Here is an 11,250-nt window from a genome sequence, read left to right as displayed (position 1 = left end):
CATCAAGTCATCTAAAAAATTTGTGCCACCCCCTGAGTTAGCTGTTCATCAAACCGTGCAAAATGATGTAGTTCACGCAGGTAAGACCCCAATTTTGTATGAGGGACTATTTTCCAACTGTTTACTTGTCTTATCTAGATCTAAAGCTTCCATTCCTACATTATCATTTACAACTATGTCTGCCTTTTTACATTACATAATGCACGGTTCGCGACACGACGTTCTATTTCTACCAGTTTTATTCTTAAACCGTTTATTTCTACTTTGATATTTATTCCTCTCTTCATCTGAATCAGATGCTGAAGATGGATTTATGCGTACAACATTTTCTTCTTGCCTAATTCGCATCCCATCTAACATAAATACCGGAGTTTTATTGTTTTCATTAAATATATTATTCTCGGCTCTAACGGATTTTGATGATTTCCCTATCAAATTTTGGTCAATGGGCCTCGACGGATCTGAATTATCTTTATTCAGGTGATCATATACTAATGTCTTTAAACCTTCAGTGTTTCTTTTACATGAATCGCGCCCATGTCGATATGCATCAACTACATCCCTTTCTATTACTTTCACCATGTTTGTTGTTCTTTCATTTAACACATAAACTTTTCGGGTTTCTTCAGCTTGTTGCAGTTTTACAAATTTTCTTTCTGTTTCTATACTTACACTAACTTTGCTAATTTCAACTTTCAATGCGGATAATTCTTTGGTAACAGTCTCTAATTTACACTTCATATCTTCAGTCGATTCTTTCAGATCTAATTTTAAAATACCTACATCAGACCTAACCTTATCTACATCTTCATTAATATCAGTTATTTTCTCAGAAAATTTCTCCTGAATACGAACTATAGATTCTCCAAATTTAATTTTTGTTTCTTCAAGTTCGATTTAAGCTGCGACACTTCATTCCTTAACTCCCCCTTTATAGACGAAAAAGATTCCTTAACAAATACAATGTCGTTACCCATCTTTGACATTTCTGTTTTTAATTCACCTATATTTGTTGCCATTTCACTACTAATTTCCGTTCTGATAGATGACATTTCTGTTTTTAAGTCACTTATATTTGTCACTGTAGTGTTTCTTTGAAAGAACATTAAAGATAGAATATCAAATCCTTAATTTGAGTCATATAAACCTAACTTAAAAGCCAGATAGATAGAACTTCAGGATAAAATTACAAAAAATTACGGGAAAAGCTATTTTTCTTACGAAGAATAACTCAGCAATTCACAGCATAACCCTAAGGAGCTCATTGCTAAAAGAGTTGATTGAGTTGAGTTGATTTTTAGTTTAACGTTCTATTCAGCAGCGAGGAATCCACACCACATTAGCTCCCACCGGGAATCGAACCCGGGTCTCCCACGACATTGCTAAAAGAGTTAAATTTGTAGAGGTAGTAGTGAGATAGATATATCACATAAAATAGTGGCAACACCAGTTTTAATTTGTTGGTAAGTCAAGCAGAGAGGTAGATATTTTTCTGGTGAGTGCAATATGTCCTTAGCGTGGTAATTAAGAATACGGGCGCCATAGGTAATAATCAATAAAAATCATATACCTTTTTAAAAAAATCTCCAATTGTACAAATGTTTCAGATCAGTAGCCTCCCCGTGGCTATATGGTTTGCTTACACGTCTTTACCGCGCAGATTTGCGGGTCGATTCTCGGTGGGAGCTCATGGGGTTCGAATCCCACGTTAAGCTATAGGTATACGTCTTATGTAACGACGCTGTTGAACGGGACACTAAACTCAAATTAACCAACTTTTACGACCGGAAATGCTCATGGAGCACTGGAAAGTGTGAAATCCGAAATGAGCAGTCAGATTCACAGTAAAGAGTAGAATGTAGAAAACATAATTGCTGTCTCTCTCAACCATGTGATACTTAATTAATTAATGAGGTCTGACGACTAAGTGCAAACTGATTTGCAATATAAGAACATAGAATCAAAATAACTGCTTCAAAATGGTCATAGCCTTCCACACTAGTACAGTGGCTAGCACGTTCGACTTTGGTGTACGGGTCCCTGAATTCGATTACGATTGGAGAGCCATGAAATCTGAATACATCAATGTGTTTCGGATTTCACCTTAAACTATAGGTACACGCCTCATACATTCTCGGTACTTGAAGAGAAGCTAAACTCCAATCTTATCCACCAACTAAAAACAGTTATTCCAATACCTGTTGTTCAATTTGTCGAGCGGATTAGTTCAGTACCTGACCAGCAACGAAGTGTGAAATCCAAAGTGAGTGATATAGGAGAGTAACATTGACCAGCAATCGCTTAACGCATTGAGGCGGGAGCTATTTCCAATCATTGTATATATAATTATCTGGTAACAATTCACAATAGGAATTCACAAATTTTAAAACATTTCAGGACAAATAGGAAGTGTAATGTTGATAAGATCAATCTGTAAGAATAGGAATATGTTGTGATCGTGCCTATGAGATGCATAGTTACAGCTGACTCGCTTGCTTCACACGGACGCACCCTCGCTTTGATGTGTGGACCCCCAATGCGCTCCTGCTCTGGGTGGTTTACAGAGCATTCTCGCTTTTAGTGCCCACTTAGCACTGCTTGGTTAAAGTGTTGATAACCCCTTTCTCTCTTTTTTTTACACTTACAAAACAGAGAAATGGAATCAACAAGCGTAGTATAATGCTTTTACGTTACCGTTCAATTTGGCCAAAAAAAGCTATACATGAAAAATGTATGGAATGAAAATGCGTCCCGGGGATACATGTCCTATTGGTTTCCGTTAACGCAAAGCAAAGTTTTTACTATACGAAAGTCAGCATTGCACTTATAATTGCCTATTACCATTACATTATTTCAGTTGCGTACGATCCGCAAATTTTGCGAAGTTGTTACGGATTGTGCCAACGATAAGTGCCTACAGAACAAGATTCAATGAGGCAAGCACGGCTCGGGCACGGATAGCATCGACACATCGCCAAATATGAATGTTAATTTGTGACAATTGGCATACTAGTTCGTCTTTTTCAAAATTTGTATTGCGTTGTGGTCTGCTAATTTTGTGAACGCTCATGGCCTTATTCCGAACAATGTATGCATGATTTTTGTATCGCAATGCAAAACAAACAATACAATAATTATTTGTAACTAATCTCGATCAGTGGCGAAGAGTACTGTCAGGCTCCGAGGCCGTACTACCTTGTTTTCTACCATATACTTTCTTCATCTTTGGTTTCTTATAAAATAAAGTCAATACTTACACATTTCAGTTTTTTCGGTAACAAAATAGTAAGCTGGAAACAGTCGTGGGATCTTGCGTCTGAGCCTCATCAACTCGCTAGACAGGCTTACGGGCTATGCTGCTCAGGGGGCGAAACTATTATCACTGGGGATTACATGCATTGTTGGAAAGGTGCGGAGGCTCTCCTCTGGGAGTTTAATTTTAGCGTTGAAGGTATCTTTCAATGCTAATATGTTATATAATGATTTCCTTAACACAGAGTAAGAAATTTCTGTGTAGAATTATGTATTTCTATTAGTGATTACTTGTTTAATTTAGGTACAGGCCTATACTATGAGGAGTTATTCAGAGTAGCTGTTTTTTCCTATATGGGGCCTGGTCCATAATAGCTTGTAGAATATGTCTGATACATTAAACATATGTATAAATTTACCAAACGCTACCGTATAGGTTAAAATAATAATATTTGTTTGTAATCTTAGTTAAGTTTTTTATTTTATAGAATCAGTGGGGTATTTACGATTTTGTTTCGGGGCATTTGCTTGCTTCGGGAGGGGCTTTGCTAAGTTTATTCCTGGAAGTCTCAAAATTTGTATAAAACAAAAAGTTGCGATAAAATTTCGGTGAGTGCTAAGCCCGGAAGCCATCCCTTAAATATGCCACTGCATACAAGGCTAGTCGAATTAGGATTATCGTATATGGTGCTCGTGGACATAATTAGTAATGAATTTTTCTCTGCACAGGACTGTTGTAATTGTGGTCCTAATCAACATACTAAAAGTCCTGAACGATCTGCCTTGTGCAAACTCCGCCATTTTGAAAAATGGCGGAGATCACACATCCTCATTCGATTTTCGGCATTTTCAAAAAAGGTTAGTTTTAGAAGGAAAATGAACTAGACCAGTTTGATAGAGCAGAAAATTTCTTATTAGATAGAGCTTTTACATTTGTCTCAAAAGGTAAGCATTCTCTAAAAATATGGCCACTTTTCGGATCAAATTATAAATTTGCTAAATAGTTACTATTGCAGTTGTATGTATATACGATTGCACAGTTATACTGTATCACATATTGTCTGATGAAGCCAAAGAGTTAGTTGGCGAAACTGTAACACGTGTTGAATTTTAATGAAAATATATAGTTTTGTTCAGCAAATAATTAGTTTATATTTAACACTTTTGCAGGATTATAGGGGATGATAGGAGAACAGTAGAAATAAATGCAGAGATCTTATTAAACGCTTGCAGGGACATGGGTTTAGAAGTAAATGCAGAGAAAACTAAATACATGGAAGTGCGTCGGGACCGTAATACGGCAAATTGTGGAGGAGTTAAAATATTAAATAATGCTTTTGATAAAGTGGATACTTTCAAATATTTAGGATCAATATTAACAGACGAAAATCATATTCACGAAGAAACTAAATGCCGACTAAAAGCAGGGAATTCGTGTTACTATTCGGTTCAAAATCTCTTGTCGTCGCGAATTCTGTCGAGGAATTTGAAGCTTAAAATATATAAAACGATAATCATGCCTGTTGTTCTGTATGGTTGTGAAACATGGTCGCTTACTCTGAGAGAAGAACATAGACTGAAAGTATTTGAGAACAGGATCCTGAGAAGAATATTCGGACCCAAGAGGAACGAGAATGGGGAATGGCGGAAGCTTCATAACGAGGAACTACATAGTTTATACGGTTTACCCAACATTGTTAGGGTCGTCAAGTCTAGGAGGCTTAGGTGGGCAGGTCATGTAGCTAGAATGGAAGAAAGTAGAAACGCTTTCAAAGTCTTGACTGGTAGACCCATAGGAAAACGACCATTAGGAAGACCTAGGCGCAGATGGGAGGACAATATTAAGATGGATCTCGCAGAGATAGGAATACCAAGTAGAAACTGGATGCAATTAGCTAAGGATAGAAGTCAGTGGAGAGCTTTTGTGAACGCGGCACTGAACCTCCGGGTTCCATAGACCATAGAGTTAGTTAGTTAGTTAGTTAGTTAGTTACTTTTGCAGGATTATTGAAATGTTTTTGATATTAATTGTTCATTATTCAACTCTTAAACTAACATCCATATTTTAAGATATGATGGATCATCGCACACCATGGTGAGGTTAGAATCTACATTATTATTAGAAACCCTTGAATCTATTCAAAGTATACCAATAAAGAATTTTGACAGGGATATAGACGAGGGCTTATAAGGAATGGTCGTGCAGATATAAACGCTTTTCATCCGAATGAATTAGATAACCCTATGACTGATTGTAATGACGTGCTTTGGACGTGTAGTCAGTAGTTAAATACTCCCGGGCTGCCATCTTGAAGTGGTTTTATGGCGAAGCTAACGCAAAATATACCTTATGAAGTTACCAAAGTCCAATTTCTACCATTTGGGTATATGTAAGCATGCAATTGTAACAGCATAAACAGTGTCCTTCACTACGCTTCCAAAGTGTCCCAAGAAACAAAGCAAAAACATTGCTTTCTGACGTTCGGTCAGCCACTATACGCAAAAACATGCGATATTGCAGCTTCCTCTTCAGATTTATCTAAGGTTACAGTGCGACTTGAGGTTCCTATATGTTATTGTCTTTCGTGGGCACCAATACATGGGCATCATGTTAGGTAGCGGTTTGAAAGAGTAGTAGTGGTCCCGTTATGGCCAGCCGAGTCAGCAAAAATTTTCTCGATTCTGATTGGCTGAGAGAGGTCACGTGACGTTAGGCCCCGCCCACGCGGGAAATTCAAATTTTCAGGTCACGTGGTATGACGTCATGAGTCACCCTGCGGGGAAATCCCTCATTCTCTTTTATGACCGGGATTTTTGAAATTTGTTCCCTTTTACGGGTAAGATGTGTGATTCTGATTGGTTGACAAATGTCACATGATCTTAGACCCTGCGATATTTGAAAATTCGTTCCCTTTTACGGGTAAGATGAATCCTTTGGTACCCCAATGCTGATTGGTTGATAGAGGTCACGTGATCTTAAGCCCTGGGATTTTTGAAATTCGTTCCCTTTTTATGGGTAAGATGAGTCCTTTGGTACCTCGATGCTGATTGGCCGACAGAGGTCACATGCTCTTAGACCCGCCACACACCCCATGAGTGAAATATAGAGCGATATGTCGGTGATCCTGGATTTTAGAATTTTGTTCCCTTTTATGGTTATGCGTAAAGTTCCCATGAAGGGTTCAACCTCCTCCTTAAATAACCCTTTTTTTTTTGGTATCATGATATTGTACTGAAGTTTACCTTAAATATTATCGTTCTCTTTGACAGATAAGATGATTACCAGCTTTTTTACCTTGATGGAGATCATGTCCTTGAATTAGTAGTCTATGTCTCTGGAAGTAACAATGGTGAAAGAGGGGTGTCGCTTGTAGATTTCTTATAACACATTGTTGTGAGTTTAAGCGATTTTTTAAACGCTCAGTAAGCGCTTCATTAATGGAAACAGCGTTGCCAGATTTTTTTCTACCTAAACTGCTCCGATTCTTTTCGAAACGGTTCCGCAGAGTACAAGAAATTTTAAACTAAAAAATTTTTCGAACTAAAAAAAATTTTGTAACTAAAAAAAATTTTAAACAAAAATTTTCAAACAAAAAATTTTCGAACTAAAAAATTTGAAACAAAAATTTCAAAAAAATTCGAACTAAAAAATTTAAACTAAAAACTTTCGAACTAAATTTTCAAATCAAAAAATTTTCGAACTAAAAGGAATTTAAAAAATTTTCGAACCCAAAAAAAATCGAACTAAAAAAATTAAAAATTTTTCGAAAAATATTTTAAACTGAAAACTTTCGAACTAAATTTTAAAATCAAAATTTTTCGAACTAAAAATTTTAAAAAAATTTCGAACCAATTTTAAAAACAAGTTTCGAACTAAAGATGTAAACCACATTTGAAAATTTTCAAATTAAAAATTATTCGAACTAAATTAAAAATCAAATTTTGGACACTAAAAAAATTCTTTAATTATTTTTTCGAACAAAATCGTGTAAACCAAATCTTGAATATATTTTTCACCTTAAATTTTCAAGATTACCATGATTTGAAAACAAGTGTTCAGGGTTTCAAGAAATAATAAAACATATTTTTTTTTCAACTTGTTGTATTTAACGAAAGGTATGTGGTCTTCCTATACATGTTTATTAACATAATAAATACAGGATCTAGTTAATGAATATGTTGGACGCGTCATCATCTTCGAATCTTGTAGCCGTATCCTGTAAAGAAAAAGAAGAAACGACGGATTAATTTAAGAATTTCTTTTTTTTTCTGAAACAATAAAAATGAGTCAATATTGATAAGAGAGAAATAAAACTTACTCGTAAATGATGGATCTGTTTAGGTTCATCTTCCTCCTCGGGTACAGGATCACTGCATTTTTTTCACCGATGGATGTTTATGAACTCTTCTGGGTACTGCATTTTTCTTGGTGTTGCTCCTTTATGGTCAAGGTTCCTCCTTGGATATGAGATTCTGCATTTTCTTCCACTGATGGTGGTGTTGATGGTTTATGAACTCTTGTGGGTACTTCATTTTCTTCTTGGTGTTGCTGCTTTGTGGTTAAGGAGTGGAAAAAGGAAAAGGAAAAAAAGAAATGGCGGCCTTATTGGGTATTTACAGTTTTTTCTTCTTCATCTTCTTTTTCCAGTTCCATCTTCTGTTTTTTAACGTACCCGTACGGAACCGTACCATAAGAATTGAATTCTTTAAATCGACGTTTTGTGTACTGGATACTGTACATTTTTTCTTCCTTTCGTGTGACGATGGTATGGTCTTTGGTCCTGCATATCTTATGGGGGATAGTGATGGTGACTTGTCCACGGCATTGATTTGTAATCATTTCTTTTAGCGTATTGAAATTTAATTGTTGTCCTGCATTGTAATTTAATGTAAATCCTCTAATTTTGCATATGTAACTGGTGACGTTGGTATCCGGATTGTATATTTCTAGGCTGTAATTTTTTGGTCCTCCACTGACAAATGTCTTGATGTATGCTCGTGGTCCGTAAGACTCCATCTCGTCCGATAAGCATCCCAAGTACGTTGAAGGTTCAATGGTTGGCTCCCCGGGCTTCTCCGTAAATATTACAGAATCCGTGTCGAAATATAAAACACGTTCCTGCAACATTTCCAGGTACTTGTACAGTTCCAGACGTGCCTGACATGTTGTAAATGCACCTAACACGACATTGGTGTTTCGGTTTTGAACAGGCACATGTTCATTGTACTCCCAGAACGCATACAACATCGTATCATTGATGGGTACAATTTGATGGAGTTTAATGTCGGGGGAAGTGAGTTTTTCATAAAATTCTTCCGGCCGATCAATAATTGTGGTCTGGCTAAAGTTTGTACGCTGGCAAAGCTTTCCCCATAGAGAGTTAAGACAAAGCTTAGATAAGCTTCTTCGTGCAGGATTATTTTCAATTTTGGACGGATCCAATGCAATACCTTCACGCTCCAGGACGGTTTGTATGAATTTTGATTTGTCTTCTTCGGTCACACAGGAACTGGGCCAGCCAGACGCTTCCATTTTCGATTTTAAAAACGTATTGATATATTCCGTGAACAAGCCACCTGTTTTCGTGATGGGATCATATTGTTCAATGTCATAATCCCAAATTTCAAAAATTTCCACTGGTTGATATCCCAATTCTATTGCTTTCTGGATTTCATATGATACCCAAGTTCCAGTGAAGCACCGCTCCTGGTCGTTGTGCGTACACGTTGCTGTAGGGTCTGGGTTCATTTCTTCGGCACACGCAGCACACAGTGGAAAGAGTAGTTTCTTGTTACATCGGTAAGGCAGGAGACCATGATAAAGATGGCGACTTGGTAATATCATCATTTTGATTAGACCATTGACTTTATTTATTGGTGGTATATTTTCATCACCCTGTAGATAAATTCGTGGATGGCCTACAGGGTATTTAGCACACTTATTGATGTAAGGATAAAGCGAGACAATATCGAAATATTTTATTACTTCTCCTGCTTTTTCGTCGACTTGGTGGTACAATTTCACGCAATTGGTCCTTCCTCCAAAAAAGCTATCTCTTGGATTTAATGGTCTGCGGTTCATGTACGGGTGATTCTTCAGATACGTCGCCATTGCAGGATTTTGTTTTAAGAACTGATTAAATTCGCACTCCCACATTTCATGTACAATGTACCCCAATTCACGCAGTCTTGCATTTTTGCGTTGCGTTCGTTCATAACGGAATTCCATGGTGTCTTCTGGATTGCTGTAGATGGGCTGATTACGGCCTGTAGTAAAACATACTTTACACCCGTGATAAAAGCAGCCGGCATGCTCGTAGACGTGCTCCTCTAACGTCTCAGGATCTTGGTAGTAACCATCAACATGGAATCCCGCAATAAACACTTCCTTTTGTCGGGCCGCATGTAAGATTTGTTTTCCTTCGCTTTTTTCAATGTAGGCCAGCCATTGCATTGCAGCGATCGATTGGGTACTTCTCCATCGATAGCCATGTGCCGGTAGAATTCCTATGGTGTTGGGTTTAAGGAAATTCCGGCGGAATACTAAATTGGAAGCACTGGCAATCGTGATCGTCTCCAAGAAGGGATTCACTTTGGTTTCTGTTTCAAATGACGTCATAAACGAAACGCATGCTTGTCGCAGTACATTGACATCTTGAATACAATATTTGATAATTTCTTTCTGAAAATCAAACGTGTCATTACGATGATCGTTGTACCACTGCATGAACTTGTTTCTGTCTTCGACGGCCATTTCATCTGCACCATAATACTTTGTTTCTGGAAGTGGTCCAATATACGATTGATTCTCCTTGGTGTTGAAGAAATGTGGGAAGTAGCCTTTGGTTGCGGGTAAATTGAACGCTTTTGACAATTTACTTAATGCCATAGGTAGGAAGTTCAACGAGTCAATGAACGTCAGATTATTCAACGTTAAACTCAGTATCTTGGTCCCATTTAATATGACGTCAGGTCTCCATTGGCATTGTTCGACCATGGTCTTTAGGATGAAATGTCCATCGTAGCCCTTAGCGTTGTGCGCGACACAGAAAATCCTATTTATATTGGGACGACGTTCCCGCAAGTACTGGAGAAAATTATAAACTGGATCCTCTCCTTGGAAAATATGCTGGCGCTGACCACACGTACTGCAAGACTGCTGGATATTATCGTTTTCAACACATGCATAACATACTTGTTGTGCAACCAATAAATTTGGAATGTGTACATACGTATTATCGCCAATATTCGTGTCCTGCATAGATTCTATATCATAGAATATCAATAAGGCTTTCTTTGCGTGCATGAGTGAAGGAACACCAGGTTTCAAACATTGTCGATCAGGAAGCATAAAACATTGATGTGATCCTGGAACAATCTTCTTACAAACATTGCAAAAGATCTCATTGCAATCATGAAGTCGTTGTCCGGTATGCACAAAAGAATATACTCTGTAACATCTAGTACATTGCTTCACCATTTTGCATATAGGTTCCCCTTGATGATATACAATATTACGATGATTATTAAAACATTCTTCGCCGTAAAATTGACGATTGCAGTCGTTGCATAATATCGGCGTTTGGTTCTTGTCGCATAGAGGTCTCTGTAAACATTTGGAGCATGTTACAGGACAATTTTTCACATGTCTGTTACGTTCACTGTATTTTTTATGGCACGCTTCACAGTAGAACTTGGTTGCAAAACAAGCAGTTAAAGATTGGATGATGTCAAAATGGCCAGCCAAACAAATTAAATTTATGGGAGTGCGATTTTCATCGTTCGGTCCCTCGTACATGATGTCACGGCCTGTGAAACTAGTATACACAGTAATTTTATATTCTTTAAGGTATGCCTGGAATTGTCGAATTTCATTTACACTGGCACCATGATCCAAAGTGACTCCTGCATTTGCACATAACGCATTCACTTCATCGTCCACAACACATTTCGATTGATGTTTATACTGCTTATGTCGTTTCATATCTGTATTCTTGT

Source organism: Thermobia domestica, chromosome 2 (genome assembly GCF_964235325.1).
Source record: "Thermobia domestica chromosome 2, izTheDome1.hap1.1, whole genome shotgun sequence".
In the NCBI taxonomy this organism is placed as follows: domain Eukaryota; kingdom Metazoa; phylum Arthropoda; class Insecta; order Zygentoma; family Lepismatidae; genus Thermobia; species Thermobia domestica.
Note: the sequence above shows the minus strand (reverse complement) of the source record.